This window comes from Danio rerio, chromosome 20 (genome assembly GCF_052040795.2).
Source record: "Danio rerio strain M-AB ecotype USA chromosome 20, GRCz13ab, whole genome shotgun sequence".
Lineage (NCBI taxonomy): Eukaryota > Metazoa > Chordata > Actinopteri > Cypriniformes > Danionidae > Danio > Danio rerio.
Genome location: NC_141040.1, coordinates 32,021,872 through 32,037,567, shown reverse-complemented (window position 1 = coordinate 32,037,567; position 15,696 = coordinate 32,021,872). Strand labels below are relative to the sequence as shown.

Below are 15,696 nucleotides of genomic sequence, written 5' to 3'. Positions count from 1 at the left end.
GTTGTAGGCCTTAAATCATTTTAAACAGGTCTTAATTTTCCTCTGTCCAAGTAAAGCTACCCAGTCGTGCCGACATCCATCCAATCCCCGACGATCTATCGCAACAAACAACTTATTTTTATATTGAGGTGTGTTTTAATGCAAAGAGCTGCAATTCACAACAGCTGTTAGATATTTTTACAGCAAATTCTCCAAATTAAACTTTCTAAATTTGCTAATAAAAATACACTCTTCGCCCTGGCACATGGTCTACCAGGGCTATGCTTATTCTCTTTATGAGTTATGGGTGTGTTTTGAGCATAATGTGCATTAAACCAATCAGAGACTTGTCTCCCATTCTCTTTAAGAGTCAGTTGTGCACCATCATTTGCTATTTGGCAGACTTTGTAAGAGGAAAAACTGAAGGCTTCACTAGTGAGAAAACAGTTAAATAGGTCACCTGCACACAAAAAAAGAATAAGTCTCCTCCATTCGGCCTCTTTACTTTTTCTTTCACTTTACTTTTACTCTTTCCTTTACCCATTTCCTTTCATAGATAATGGAAATGGTGTTTTACACACTCCACTGAAGACATCCATCAGCCCACATAATTAATTTTGTTTGTGAAGTGCAAAGATTTGTTTCAAAACTATTTCTAAATTCAGTTCTAAGTTCCTGCAAATGAATAAATGAACAATAATAATAAAGTGTGGTCAAAAAACTTCATACTATTTTTATGCCCCATATGGTCGAAAACTTGACAGGTAGACGTTTCTAAACTTGTTTTTATTAAAACAAATATAAGTATGCACAGGGCTTAATTTGAGCCGGAACACGCCAGATCCAGACTCGGCACCTCTGAAATATAACTCAGTCTATTTTAGTTCTATAAAATGGCAAGGTGCCAACAATGCATCTTAACACACCTCCTTAATAGACCGGCACACCCATGAGTTCACAAAGTGGCTCTAATGAATTTGCTATTTAAACAACGTGGCACAAACCGTAAAAAATAGAGTTGCACTGGTCTCAAAACAGCAACAAATTGCACAAAACATGTCTTGTGCCTTATTGCGCTGGGTGTATGACAGGGCCCTAAGTGTTTATCCCTGTATAAGTCTAAAATTTAATTCATATAGATCTTAAAAGTGTTTTAAAAAGTCTTAAATTTGTACTTGATGAAACCTGCAGAAACTCTGTAGTCATCAAATTAAACAACCATATTTCATAGCACTGACAATAACAATATTTCTTAAGCATAAAATCAGCATATTTGAATGAAGGATAATGTAACACTGTAAACTGGAGTAATGATGCTGAAAATTCAGCTTTTTGCCATTAGAGAACTAAACTGCATTTTAAATACATCTAAAAACAAAAGATTTTTTTGAATTGCAAATATCTTTTACATTTTGCTGTATTAATATTGAAAAAAGGCAGCAATGTTGAGCATGATTTACATTTTTCAGAACACAATCGAACGACTCTGCGCCATCTGATCCCCAAACACTACAAAATTTCAGTAATTACTCAGTTTTGACAAACTATATTTTTGTTTTCATTTACACTTAATATAGTACATGTACCATTTCAAATGTGAATTAATTATATTTAGCAAAATATTAACATATGTAGTAAGCATTTGGTAAAGAATTTATAGTTCTCCCAAGACTAGCATAAAGATTGATATGGTTTGTTTTGGCAGTGCCTTTAATGTCCAAATGAGGGCAGTGAGATTCAGTAATTGTTCTTTGAGCGTATGGCTGCTTTCTCCTCTTGTATGGGAAGTTTTTGATTTTTCATGCAGCTTCAATTATGAGAGAAACCGACAACCAATTTAATTTCCAAAGAATTTGAATAGTTATTCCACTCCTAATTATGAAGACATGCTGATTCATAAAGGCAATCATTTAAATGAATTACACACTTCAGTTTGTAAAAAGGATAAACAAAGAATTAATAAAAAACATTTGTTAGTTCCTCAAATTAAAATCAATCCTATTGGAAACGGTAGCTCTGAAAGGGAAGAGGTTTCAGTGACTGCTGTGACCAAATATTTAATTTTTTTTCTCCTCTGCAGATATCACAAGCTCGTAAATCAAAATGCCTTGTCTATACAGTTCTTGAAGGACAAAGGGAATGGAATAGTGCATTTTCAATTTCCTCTCTCTTTTGGATGCTTATGTAAGCAGCATAAATGTATTTATTTGCGCCTCCTGTTTTACTGGCAAGCACAACAAACAGCAAATGAATCATTTTCGTGCAGAACCACAGCCCCGTTCATCGCTTATTCTCTCTCGCAGTGAACCAGGAACATCAGGGCCATTTTGAAGATGGATTGGCACTGGTTTTGAAGAGCTCTTGCAGACATGGAAGTGGATTTACAACAGAGTAGTGGCGGTATGATCTAGAGGGCTTTGATGCCATGTGGAATGTCATATGGTGATTAATAAATTTAAGTGACAGAAATGTCTTCTCTCCCAGAGAGGCAGGGGGCGTCTGCGGGATAAATTCATCCTACGAGGTGAAGAACACGCAGCTCAAAGAGGCCCAAAAATAGAAGCCTGTCCAACAGAGCTGGAATGCTGGATTTGAGGGAGTTTATACCACTCTCTGCAATACATTTTTCATGTACAGTCAAACATGTGCAGGACACTAGAGAACCACTGCAAATGCCTCCCATCACCATAACAATAATGCACCAAGTATGCTTCAGTATTAGACTGCATTTGCACAGCTTTTTTACAGTATACTTAATTGCCTGTGTGGACACAAGCACACTAAGCATAGCTCCTTTCACACATGCTTCTCTGGAAAATTACTGGTAAATTATCATAAATGGATCATACATGAATAGGCCCCTTTTTAAAAAAATATTATAAGTGAATTTTATGTTAAAGAATTACTGGATTATTAATTTTACAGATATGTCTAAGGTGTTGCAAGTAAATATATGGCCCTGATGTAGCCATTTTTGGGGTACCAAAGATTTAGTCCCAGTTTAATTCTAAACAACTTGATATGTTAGCCTTTACATCCTTATTAGCTTGGCACCATATTTTACCACACTGGAAATCAAATAATGCTGACAAATGCCTGAAATCACAGGCAAATTGGTGCTCATTCACATGACTTACAATCACACAGTCTGAACTATCAAAGACGTGATCTGAGAGAATCACTGATGAGTCGCCGACACCCATGAGATATTTGGCATGCTAAATATCTGGACCTGTCTGCAATTCAAATCATGCCATGTAAAATGTGATCTGATTGTAAATAACATTGGCGATCACCTACAGCCAATGAGAGAGCAGGATCTACTAGCATGGGTACCCACAGGCCATTGGGAGACTGGGGGAGAAGTTAAAAGCGCTCAGTTTCAGTTTATTTGGACCCAAGAAATGATGGAAAAACTAGTGAAAATTTGGCTGGAGCGCCTGTGTCTGTTTGACGTGTCATAGGAGCAATACCACAGCCGGGTCGAAAAAATAAAAAAGCTGAGGAAAAATTACCTTCAAAGGCCCGATGAGCAATGTATGTACATTTTCTACCCCACTGAAGGCTTCTTTGTCATTATGTAATAACAAAAGACAACATTACCTTATGTGAGAACAGAGCGGGTGTGAACGGTGCTCACAAGAGACATTCAAGATACAAAAAAGCACACACAGTGGCCTCTCGCAGATTCACAAAACAAAAACTGCAAAAATACGTACCTCCTGGGACATATTTTGCGGTCTCCAGAAATATCCACAGGACTATGTTTCAGAATGAGCCTGGGTTGGGATTTTACTCAGACTTAAATGTGTCCCGTAATAAAACAACAAAAGCTCTTTTTCCCGAACTTTCCTTTCCCTCTGGTATTGATAAATACTTAGGTGTGACTGGTAACAAGGTGTTATTACTATCTTTGATAACTTCTGATTAAATCAAAAAAGATGAGTAAACCTTCAAGTCACTAGTTAACTTTAACAAAATAACCATTCATTGCTCTTATAGGTTATTTAAAGAAAAGGAATTGCAAGTCTGTATACAAGCCGGCCCACAGTGCAGAGCTCTCAAGCTCAACACTACAATTTGGACTTCTATCCATATTCTTTGATCAATCTTTGAGTATTTGATGCTGTGCATTAATTTCAGAATTGTTTTTTTTTTGTTTGTTTTTTATTTTATTCTATAATTGGCATAATAGACTTTCATCTGGAAAATAAAGTGTTAAGTTTTGATGCATTCTGAATTCTCCTGAAATATTTTATATCCAGTAAATTATGTGGAGGCTGGTGCTACCTTGATCTGTGTACACAATATTCAAACCAATTGCACAAGACTCTTTGGAGCAGTTGGCACTTCAGCTCAGAGACTATTCGATTTCTGGTTATCGCTGATTTAGCAAGTTGTATGGAAATGATTAAAGTAACTATTAATTGGGTAATAATTAACACTGCATAAACCCTGTCCGTGAGAACACGTAGACCCCTGGGTCGCACTGAAAAACGGCATTGGGTCTGTGGAAGCTTACAATACCATGTTTTTTTGAAGTTCGAAAAAGTTAGATGCTCTGAGAAAACTTATTTCTTTAAAAAGTGGCAATGTTTTTTTAACTTATAAGTCTTCTATCATCTATTCTTCCCTTTTGTTAAAAAACAACAAAGACAAAGATATGTATAAATTTGTATTGTAATAGGGTTTGTTTGTTTGTTTGTTTTTTCACAATAAAAATTCTGAACACACACAAAAAAAAAAAAAAAAAAAAAAACTGTGAATTTGATCTGGTAATTCTGGAAAATGAGAAATGCTCTGTGTGAATGAGCTGATGCGAGATGTTAAAAAATTCTCATGTCAATGGCGATTCACTCCATGCTGTTTATGGAAATAATAAATCCTTTATCCAGACACATTTAGTTGCTGCTTTGTTAATCAGGCAACATTTCTATTTTTCTTCTTAGTGCCAACTGTGGAAAAAATTATTGCTAAAATGCTTGTGATAAACAGCTGTGGGTTTAACTGAAAGCGCTGTGTTCAGCTGTGTGACACAAAGGGGAGTGCGATTTGCCAACTGGTGAGTCAGAGCCAGAGCAGAAAGAGAAAGAGAAAGAGCTCTATTTAAACAATCTAGGCGCAAAGTCTAAAGTGCATGGTGCACAAGCATTAAAGGCGCGTCCGAATCTACTTTTGCTATTTTAAGGACAGAAAAATACGCTCTGCGCCCCGGCACATGGTCCAACAGTGTTGTGCTTTGAGCATATCATGCATTAAACCAATCAGACTCTCATCTCTCATTCTCTTTAAAAGTCAGTTGTGTTGCACCATGGCACATTTGCTATTTACATGGCAGACTTTGTAAGAGGAAAAACTAAACGCCTAACTAGCGAGAAAACAGTTAAACAAACAATCTGCAATGCGTGAATAAAAAACGAACGTCCGCTATTCGACTTCCGAACTTTCTCTTTACTTTACTTTTACTCTTTACTCCTTTACTTTCATGGATAAGAAAACATGGTTGTATGCACTCAACTGAAATTTAGTTTGTTAAGCGCAAATATTTGTTTATATACAAGTTATATACAAACACATGTACTATTCTTATGCCCTCCAAAACAATAACAAAATAATCATTTTTGTAACATTTTAGTTCTTTATTTTTTTTTCATATGTAAATATATTTGTGTATTAAACAATGTGTTTAGCGTTTGGACTCACTTAGGCGCACAACCAACGTCCTCTGCGTTGGACTTTAGACTAGGTTTTAGATGGTCAATGGGATGGTCTATTTCAGTTCCTCAAAATAGCAACACGCCAACAATGTGCCTCAACACACCTCTGTTCTAGACTGGCACACCCATGAGTCCACAAAATGGCACAAATAAAATTGTCATTTAAACAACATAGTACATTACATGAACATTAGGATTGTGCTGCTCTGAAAATAAAAACAAATCATGCCTTATTGCGCCGGGTGTATGGTAGAGCTCAAATAGTCAAAAGCTACAATCTAGTTTTGTCTCTTCCTTGACCATTTGACCAAAGCCCAAATACTGAGCCATTCAGCCAGGCCCTGAATCTGTATGAGCTTTATTTGCAAAAAAGACACTGTTTGCAATAATAATACATGCATGTGATGTTTTTATCAATGGTGGAGACATGATTTTAAACTGATATCAATCATTTTCACAGTGTTTTGTTTGTAGAGAACTCTGTATGCTGCTAGCAGTCTTGTGAATAAAATCTGGGCTGTAAACCAAATAAAAAAAGAAAAAAAGGAAAGAAAGAAAAGTATAACCCCAAGGCTGTTAAGAAGTCGATTCCAAAGTACCACAGGGTAACTTGGACAAATTAGTCTTAAATTATCAGTTGGAAACTGTTTCTGGAGCCTGCTGATTAGTGTACTTTCAGTGTATTATAGTCACTTTGGATATAAAATTTGATGAAAAACTAATTAAAATTTTAATGAGGCATCTTGAGAAAAGCTTCCTGCCAAACAACAATGAAATCAACTGAATGTAAATAAACACTAATTTAATGTAATTACAACCTTTTAAAATAATTATAGAATTATATAGGGTGGAAATACAAATTGCCTCTGAGAACCAAAGAGATCAAAAGTTCATATGAAATTACAAGTGTGATAAAGACGTTATGCAAGTAAAATAAGATAAACAGTAGGAGAAAAATCCAGGAATTTGGAAAGTCTGGTTATTTTAAGCAACATGTAGGCTATGAGTGGGATGTAAAGAAGCTTGTTTGGCTAATTGGCTTTATGCTTAGTGGTTCTGAGCATATGTGCTTGGTCTCACACAAAATCTTTTCAGCTCTCACATATTTAAAAGCAGCTGTGTATGCGACTATGTATGTGCGCCGGATATTAGAGCAAGGAAAACAGAAAGCTCATTGATAGAGTAAAGGAATGAAAGAGAAATAATCAAGAAAATCTGAACTATTATCAAAACCATACACATATTTAAGTGTCATCTACTTTGTGAAGGTAATTGAAGGAACGTGCATGTCGAGAAGTGCTCTGTACAAGGCTATGTGTGTTTGAAAAGCTTAAATTGAGCCCTGAAAACTTTTTTAATGATGCCATTACACTTTAGGTGTAAGGCTCTTGATGCACTTAAATACTGGAGCAATCAACAAATAGCAAATTATTTTGAAGGACATCATATTCAGTTTTTATAAATTAAATGGAAATACTCAACTTGCCATTTTCATTCATTGCCAATACAGTACGTGCAACTCCATGTAGAACAAATCCTGCAAAAACAGAAAAAATGTCGTTTTTAAGTACAGAATCAGAAGGAAATCAAAGAAAAAAAATTCCATTTGAGACCTTGAATCAGTGCTCAGAATTAAGCTCCAAATATTGTTTTCTGCAAATTATGTATTTGTTTTAAATACACCCTGAATGTCACATGCTAATGTGAATTTTAGTTTAAAAATCTATAAATGTAGTGTCAGTAAATGTGGATTAAACCTGCAAAAACGTCAAGAGAAATTTGAAACATTAAACTGTCCTTAAAGATAAATTGATAAATTTTTACATCCATTCATTCATTTTTCTTCGGCTTAGTGCCTTTATGCATTTGGGGTCGCCACAGTGGAATGAACCACCAACTTATCCAGCATATTTTTACAGTGGATGTTCTTTCAGCTGCAACCCAGTACTGGGAAACACCCATACACTTCTGCATTCACACACTCAAAATAAAAAGATTACTGCTGCTTGTTTACGTTACCTTAAAATGAGCTGAAATAAAACAATTCGTCTAATATCTTAGGCTAATTTTATGGAATCAGTTTAGTCTCAAAAGAAATTCATGCAAAAGACACGATGTACACATGCGTAGCCAAATTCACGTGCGTAAAATATTTATTTATATTCACAAAAAATTTTCACATGCTCAAAATAAAAATACATTTTCATAAAATACGTTTCACAAATGCAAAACACTATTTGCAAATGTATAAGAGTGTACAAAAAGTTTTGAATGTTAAAAACTTGCGAGTTTATCCTGAATGAGAATGTGCAAATCCTCTTTCACGTACGACTCCCCCTGGATACGTGTGTGAGTATTTTTGAGACTTTCCTGCCAGAGGCAGGGTAACTCGTACCTTTCAGCCAATCAGATGAGAGCTGTAGTCAATGACACAAACTCTGCGCTTCATTTCAAAAACTACTCACACACGTATCCAGGGGGAGTCGTTTTTGCACATTCTCATTCAGGATAAACTCGCAAGTTTTAAACATTCAAAACTTTTTGTACACTCTTATACATTTGCAAATGGTGTTTTGCATTTGTGAAACGTATTTTATGAAAATGTGTTTTTATTTTGAGCACGTGAAAATTTTTTGTGAATATAAATAAATATTTTACGCACGTGAATTTGATTTTATGCACGTGAATTTGGCTACGCATGTGTACATCGTGTCTTTTGCATGAATTTCTTTTGAGACTAAACTGATTCCATAAATTTATTTGTTCAGTGTTCAGTCCACTTAAAATTGTAAACCATTAAGTTAATTTAAGCGTTTTGTGTTGGACAACATGACGGAATAGTGTTGGCCAAACAACCTGGTTAGGGGATTTGTATATCCCAGCGTGCTTTACGTAGGATTAAATTAAGAGAGCGAATTGTTGACAAACAAGTAAAGACTTGTTTTTATTTCAACTTTAGTTTAAAGATTTAGAAGATTTGCATGTAATGTTATGAGTTTTGAGGTTACAATCTTGCAGAAGCATCCATGCTTTGGGTGTTGGTAGCTATGTTAGCAGTTTGTTGCTTTGCTCAGTGAGCAGTAACCTAAAATTAGTTCTGAGATCAGTCTCAATCAACTGTATGTAACTCATGAAATATGCATTAAAAATTGATCCAATGAGTTATGTTTTTGAGTGTACACATACACTACGGTCAATTGAGGTTAACTAGAGCGCACATCTTTGGAATGCAGGGGAAACCAAAGCACCCGGAAGAAACCCACGGCAACACAGGGAGAACATGCAAACTCTACATAGAAATGTCAACTAACCCAGCCAGGACTCCAACCAGCGACCTTTTTGCTGAGATGCGACAGTGCTAACCACTGAACCACTGTGTCACATTGATAAATAATTTTCAAAAACAAATTTTATATAATATTGGGGTGTAAAACTGTCATTATCACATGTATATCATACTGTGATCCTCAGTAAAAACATTCACAATACTTTGGTATATTCATTACATATTTTAGCATTTTTAGCAATTGTAATGTTGCTGCCCGAAGAAGCATTATGCTATGTTTTAATGTGAAATGTGTATGTCTCTTGTTTTTCATCACGATAATGGTTGGATTTATCTTCTGAATGATATATGATTATCATTAATGGAGTGGGAATGTTTTTGGTTATTAAAACCATCAGCTTCATTCTATTCCTCACATAAACATGCCAGAAGGCTTGGAATACAACATGATTTGTATAAAATGGTTTTCTGTGTGTGATAAACACTGAACCCGACTGTTATCTGCCTGTTATGTGTTTTATATTGGGGAGAAGTTTGTTTAATGTCTGGTGCTCAAACTTATCTATCAAATATAAAATGTATGCATGTGTCTGAATCTGACAAAGCAAACACGTGAAAGTGCCCTGTGCAATGAAAAGTTATGCCACAGAGGTCTCCAGTACATTAAAAAGTGGTGCTGAGGGGTCCTGACCATGTGTCAAAATGTGATGAGTTGGGAGTAAAAATGTGATGTTGTCAAACTTCAGTTTGAGTTCACACTTCAGTTTGTGGTTTCCTGGGAATGTCTGGTGACATTACAAAGTTGAGGTCAGGACTGTAACTGGACTACTGCAGAAGTCATTCTGCTGTGGATTTACTCTTGTGCTTTGGGTCACTGTCCCAATCCATACTGTAGCTTTCCACCCTCAAACTTTCTTTAAATTTGTTCTGAAGTCTGAAATTATTTAAGTTTCATCAGCACCATGTGTACAAGTGCCTAGTGCACAGGGTATTTAAAGAATCTACAGTTTTATACCACCAACTGTGTTAAAATGTACTGTAAATTACTATCAGGAAGACTGTTGTATTTTACAGTGAAATTAAAAATGTTAATGTTAATCAACATTCTCTACATATACTGTAAAGCAAATAGCAACTTAAAAACAGTTACAGTTCTCTGTTAAACTGAATATTCTGGATCCTCAAAGTTTGGTTCAAAATACTGCAGTTGATTTGTTAATAAAAACATATTACTTCCATTTACATATTACTTCCATTTTGGCCTCTCTTCATTGGCTCCCTGTTCAATGAACAATAGATTTAACGATCTTAATCTCTTATCCAGTGTCAAGAGGTTTTTCAGGCTATTTTTGTTTTTTTATTATTCGATAAGAAGCAGGTGGGACTGCATTTGCAGTGGTGGACCCTAGACCTATCTCTATACTATGGTGTTTGGTATTGTGCCGGGGCTCTTATTTTATTTTACCTTATAATTTTTAGCTTTGTATTCTTTGTTTTGTACTCATGTATGTACAACACTTTGATGAAAAGCTGATGTTCCAAAAAAAAAAGCATTATATATAAATGTTGATTGATTGATTTGTCTGGAAAATGCAGACATTGTCAAAGCAGAGTGATACAGCCAGTCAAAAGTGTCCTCAGAAAACCAATTAAATTTGAGTAACAGAACTAACTGTTCTGACCGAATTCACACTGAGCCAGGAAATACAGTATTGTCTGACCTCTCATCTCACGCCTCTTCAGATATTTTTTTGGTGTTGGTGGTCGGGGAGGTCATGGGGGATTCCTTTCAGACAGACATTTTGGACATGGCCTTGTCAACCCCCAGGCTGCTAAGTGTTATGCTGCCATTTCTAAAGACTCCAGCTCTATCCCCAGCTTTAATGAGCTGCCTCATCGCATTCATGCATGGTTCTTCGAAGCTTCGCTGGCTAATTTCCCAGGGGCTGAAATGAAGTCTTGAAAGTCTAGAGAAGGCATGTCTGCAGGACATATATGCAATATCATACAAGACAGTATTTCATCGGATAATTAGAAGGTCACTTAGAATTATACCTTCGACATGAATATTAGAAGAGCCACAGACCTGATTCAAAAAGCATCATGGCCCACTTTACAAAGCTCCAACTGCCTCCCTTCCACACGCTGCCACCAGCAGCTCCAGATGGAGAGGCTATTTAGAAGTTTCTCTAAAGCCTGGCGGAGAGGAATAATATGAGGTTGAAATACCTAAGACAGCTTCCAAACAGACCTTCAATCATCATGCAGACAGCAGGGAGGAACAGTAACCATTGTCTGACCTTTCATAGCACATATTTCATTAAGGATGCGGGCTGAGTCACAACCAATAGAGTCTCTGAAAAAAAACTGAGCCTCGTATTGGTACAGAATTATAGGTTCCCTTGGTTTAATCCTTGATGTTACAGGTAGCACAACAATATATTTTCTTGGAATGCTGAGGATGAAATGGGCATCATAATATCAGTGCATTTGCAACAGAAAAACACAACAGCAGTGAACAAATAGAACTCACAATTACAATACTTGACTATCACAGCGGGGAGCTCGACCCAGACCTCCTTTAGCAAAACAACTGTGGTATCTAACCAAATCCAATGCCCTGCATGTGATGAATCAATAATCCATTAAAATATAATATCTCTGTATAATTGGATTTGGGAACTTAAGGTTACCTCTTTTTTTCTGCTTTCAACCTCAAATGCCAATAAGGTCTTCCTACATTCTGTCTAAGTGTAGATCCTGGGAAACATTTTACAGAGCTGGCAGAGTCGCTCAGGATTGGTTCAGGTTGTCTTATGAGGATGTATCAGCAGTGGGCAGAGACTAGTTTATGAAATCATAGGGGGTGGTTGATATCTGCTCGCCTGTTCGCCTCAGTATTGTACAGGGGTAAACTTTTGTATTATTACCATATAGATTGGCTGTCTGTCTGTGTCATTTCCATTTTGATGGAGGCTGAGCAAGGATGACATTATGGAGTGTAATATACCATTTCATGATGGGTAGGTGGAGCAAGTGTGGAAAAGGGGCTTTGGGTCATATTTTTGTCAGAAAAGTAAAGGCTGGATGTCTGGGAAACTCCAACTGAGCAACTTCAGACAACAATATCTAGACCTTTGGGTTGTATTTTAGAAAATAGGACATGAAGTGAAAAGATTTCTATCATGAACAAACACTACAATTTAGACATAGTCAAATTGTTAACTAAATACTCTATGTGATACTTAATTGACTACCCCATCTTTCCTATTATACTGTATATTTAGCCTGATCTCACGAGGAAACGTAAGTATTTTACGTTTTGTCAGTTTAGTGGCTAATTCATACTAATTCGTATGAGTTCAGTCATACGGAAATGTACGAATTTAAAAAGGAATTAGCCACAAAATCAAAAAGTAAATAATTGCTGTGAGATAGCGTTGGTATATTCCAGTCAAGATAAAGTCTGGCACTGATCAATTTTATAAGTTATATATATGAGCAATATCGCACATATATATAAACACAATATCACATGAGTAGCAGTGCGATATGGCTGTATATCAGCACTGGTGGGAGGCGTGCTTTGGCACAAGGCCACATCGTCCCACCAGTGCTGATATACAGCCATATCGCACTGCTACTCATGTGATAGTGTTTATACAACAGTTCAACAGCACAATCATGTAAATAAAAAAGAAAATTAAACACGGAGATTCTAAAAACCCTTTTGTATTAGAAACTACTTTCTTTTGTTATTCATTCACATCTGCAGCTGACATCAAAACAGCAGAAGCCGTTACTAATCCACCAACTTCCCTTTAGAGCTAGTCTTTGAATGATTCTCAGGCGTAATGTCTAAAATGATGACAAAACAGGTGTTGCCACAAAAACATTTTACTGACATTTTAAGATTATAAGGCTAAACTACAGAGATATCTTCTTACAGTGTTACAGTCTACAGTATTTCTCTGTTGCAATAGGGATATCACAATAATTAACCCTGAAAAAAGCAGCGCAATCACAACCAGACTGCTGTTGTGCTTGCGATAAGGAAAAACACATGCAGGCATTTCTTCTTTCTTTCTGCCAACACAACACACATTCCTAATATGCGAGTAAATCCATATAAATATAGCACTACAACATACAAAAGAGAGAGATAGGCTGATGCTGTGTTCACACCAGACACAGAAAAAAGGGTCAAGCGCGAGTGATTTACATGTTAAGTCAATGCAAACGCGCGAATAGACATCCTGCGGGGCGTTAACCAATCAGCAGCTTGCTCTTGTGGGGGCATGATTGTGACATAGCGCCTGTTGTTGGTGGCGTGGGGGAAATCCTCAAGCTGACACCGACAACAGTTCATCAAACTGGGCTCGGCTCAGTCAGATGCACCACTGAAAGCCTCCATCATCCAAGTTAAGTTTCTGAAGGATTTATATGAGCTCACAGAGCTGGATACACCTCTGAAAGGATCTAGTGGACTCACACACGGCCCTAAATGAATCAACGCTGTTTTTCAGCCTTCATAAAGCACAAAAAAAACTGTTATTTACTTAATAAAATCCATGTTAGCCATTTAACAATGAAGCTAGAGACACCGGGCAGAGAAAAGCTCTGTCCATCATGCAAAACCGCGTCTGTTCTGAAGTGAATTTGATGCGCAAATGAAGCAGATTTGACGTGCGAATGAAGCGGAGTTTAATGCGCGAATGAAGCGGGGTTTGATGTGCGAATGAAGCAAGTAAACTCAAATGTTCACACGGCTATTTATGCGCAAACAGAGTGATTTTTCCATGTGTTCCGCGTCTGGTGTGAACACAGCATTAGAATATCACTTACCAGCACACCTGCCAATTTTTGTCTCTGAATATTACAAGAGTTTTCTGTAAGAAATAAGATACTGTTATGGTTGTTGGCTAGAAATTAGGCTGTCAGAATATTCTAAGGGCTTATTATGCAGTCCTTTCGCCGTCTTGTGGGTAGACAATGTCAACCGTCTTTGGTCAGCTCAGTATGGCAGGCTAATGGCCACCGATGCGCTATCTCTAACTATTTTAAAATAGACACTGTAGCATATGTCATGTGTCTTTTAAGATCTTATGCCAGTTTCACTTAGGAACAAATTAAGGCGAAGCTGATTGCAGGGGGAACTATATAAAAATGATGCACCACCGTGAGTAGACAGACAAATGCATTCACTTTCTAGCCGCTAGCATTCAACAAGCTAAGGAATGCTTATGCTTTTCTTGGGTTTCTCCCTTCCATAACCAGCCAATGAGGTATGTTTGTTTTGTATGATTTGTTGGTTTTGTTTGATTTGAAGTTTAATGATTTTGTTGTTATTTGTTTGGTTTGTGCATTTATCTGTTTGTTTATAAGCTGTGCGATTTATGAAGTTAAATTGTATTAGTTAAGATTATGTGATCATTATATTATTTGTGACTTTACTGTGGTGATTTAGATTAATTTGATATGTAAATGCACTGTAGTAATTTATTGTTGGATGTTTTTTAGTTCTTATGTCTGGTAAACATCTGGTGTCTTCTGATCTGCCCTCTATGTTGAGAACTAAAAAAATTGACATGAAAATAAACCAGTCAGTAGAAAAAAAGACTCTTGCTCGTTTGTTGCTGGAGGGAGCTACAGACACTACCCTTAAACTGCATAAATTAAACTGCATAGTTGCAATGCAAACAACTACATTTTCAACAAAAAAAAGCCTCAAAAATACATTATGTTTGTAGGAATATTTGTCACAGTGCAACATTGTCACATTGTCCTTGTTGTCGCTGTAAGTTTTTGGGGGGGGGGGGGGGGGGGGGGGGGGGATGGGGGGGTGAACATTTCAAGGGTGAAGGGTTAAGAGGCTGAACCAGTGCTTTCATTGCAGAATATCGGACAGCTATCAGCCTATCATATTCAAGAACCAGACAGAACTGTTGTGTATATATATATAACCAGACAGTTCTGTCTGATTCTCAAATCTAATTGGCTAAAAGCCGTGTAATATTCTGCAATATCAGAATTAATACAGCCTCTTGAATCTAGTGTATTAATCCACCCACATGGAGTCACAGCAGATCAATAAACTTAAACAATAAGGCTTTTTTTAGGCAAGAATGTAGCTGTTTAGATTGCAACTATGCAGTTTATTTATAAGGATAGGGCCTATTTTAAATATTTCTAATTTCGAAGAGAGCATGTCGGCATCCACCAGCCTGTCATACGGAGCTGACCAAAGACATTGTTCATCCATAAGATGGTGACGGAGGCCGCATAATAAGACCTTAGAGGAGAAAAACTCATAATTTCTAGATACAGCTGATCAAATCATTATTAAACTGTTTAGTGACATTCTAAATTGATCTCTCTCTTTTGTATGTTGTAGTGCTGTATTTATACCATAATAATTGTAGTGTATTAAGTGTGACATGGGACTCGCATATCAGGAATGTGAGTGACTTTTTGGTTTAATTGAGGTTTAACTGAGTTACTAATGAGTCTTCTGTTTTTGTTACTGCAGACTAGTTCACTAGACTATTTCGTCACTGCAAACAATTGTTCTGGCCATGCCCAATGTTTTTGCCATCTCACTGATGTTTTTTTTTTTTTTTTGTAGCCTAATGATGGCTTTCTTGACTGAGAGTAAAAGCTCTTCCGATATCATCTAGAATGTTGGCAGTAACAGATTCCAAATGCAAATAGCAC

The 15,696-nt window shown here is 36.6% G+C and overlaps 1 long non-coding RNA gene across 2 annotated transcripts in view; it reads right to left on the bottom strand.

The window, feature by feature from the left end:
* Nucleotides 1-6,040: 6,040 nt before the first annotated feature.
* The window catches only part of LOC147832231 (uncharacterized), a 328,520-nt gene continuing 318,864 nt past the window's right edge, over nucleotides 6,041-15,696 (bottom strand). For both annotated transcript variants that reach the window (XR_015518505.1, XR_015518504.1), the window contains one exon: nucleotides 6,041-7,233. This is a non-coding gene — a long non-coding RNA (uncharacterized LOC147832231). The remainder of the gene's footprint in view (nucleotides 7,234-15,696) is intronic.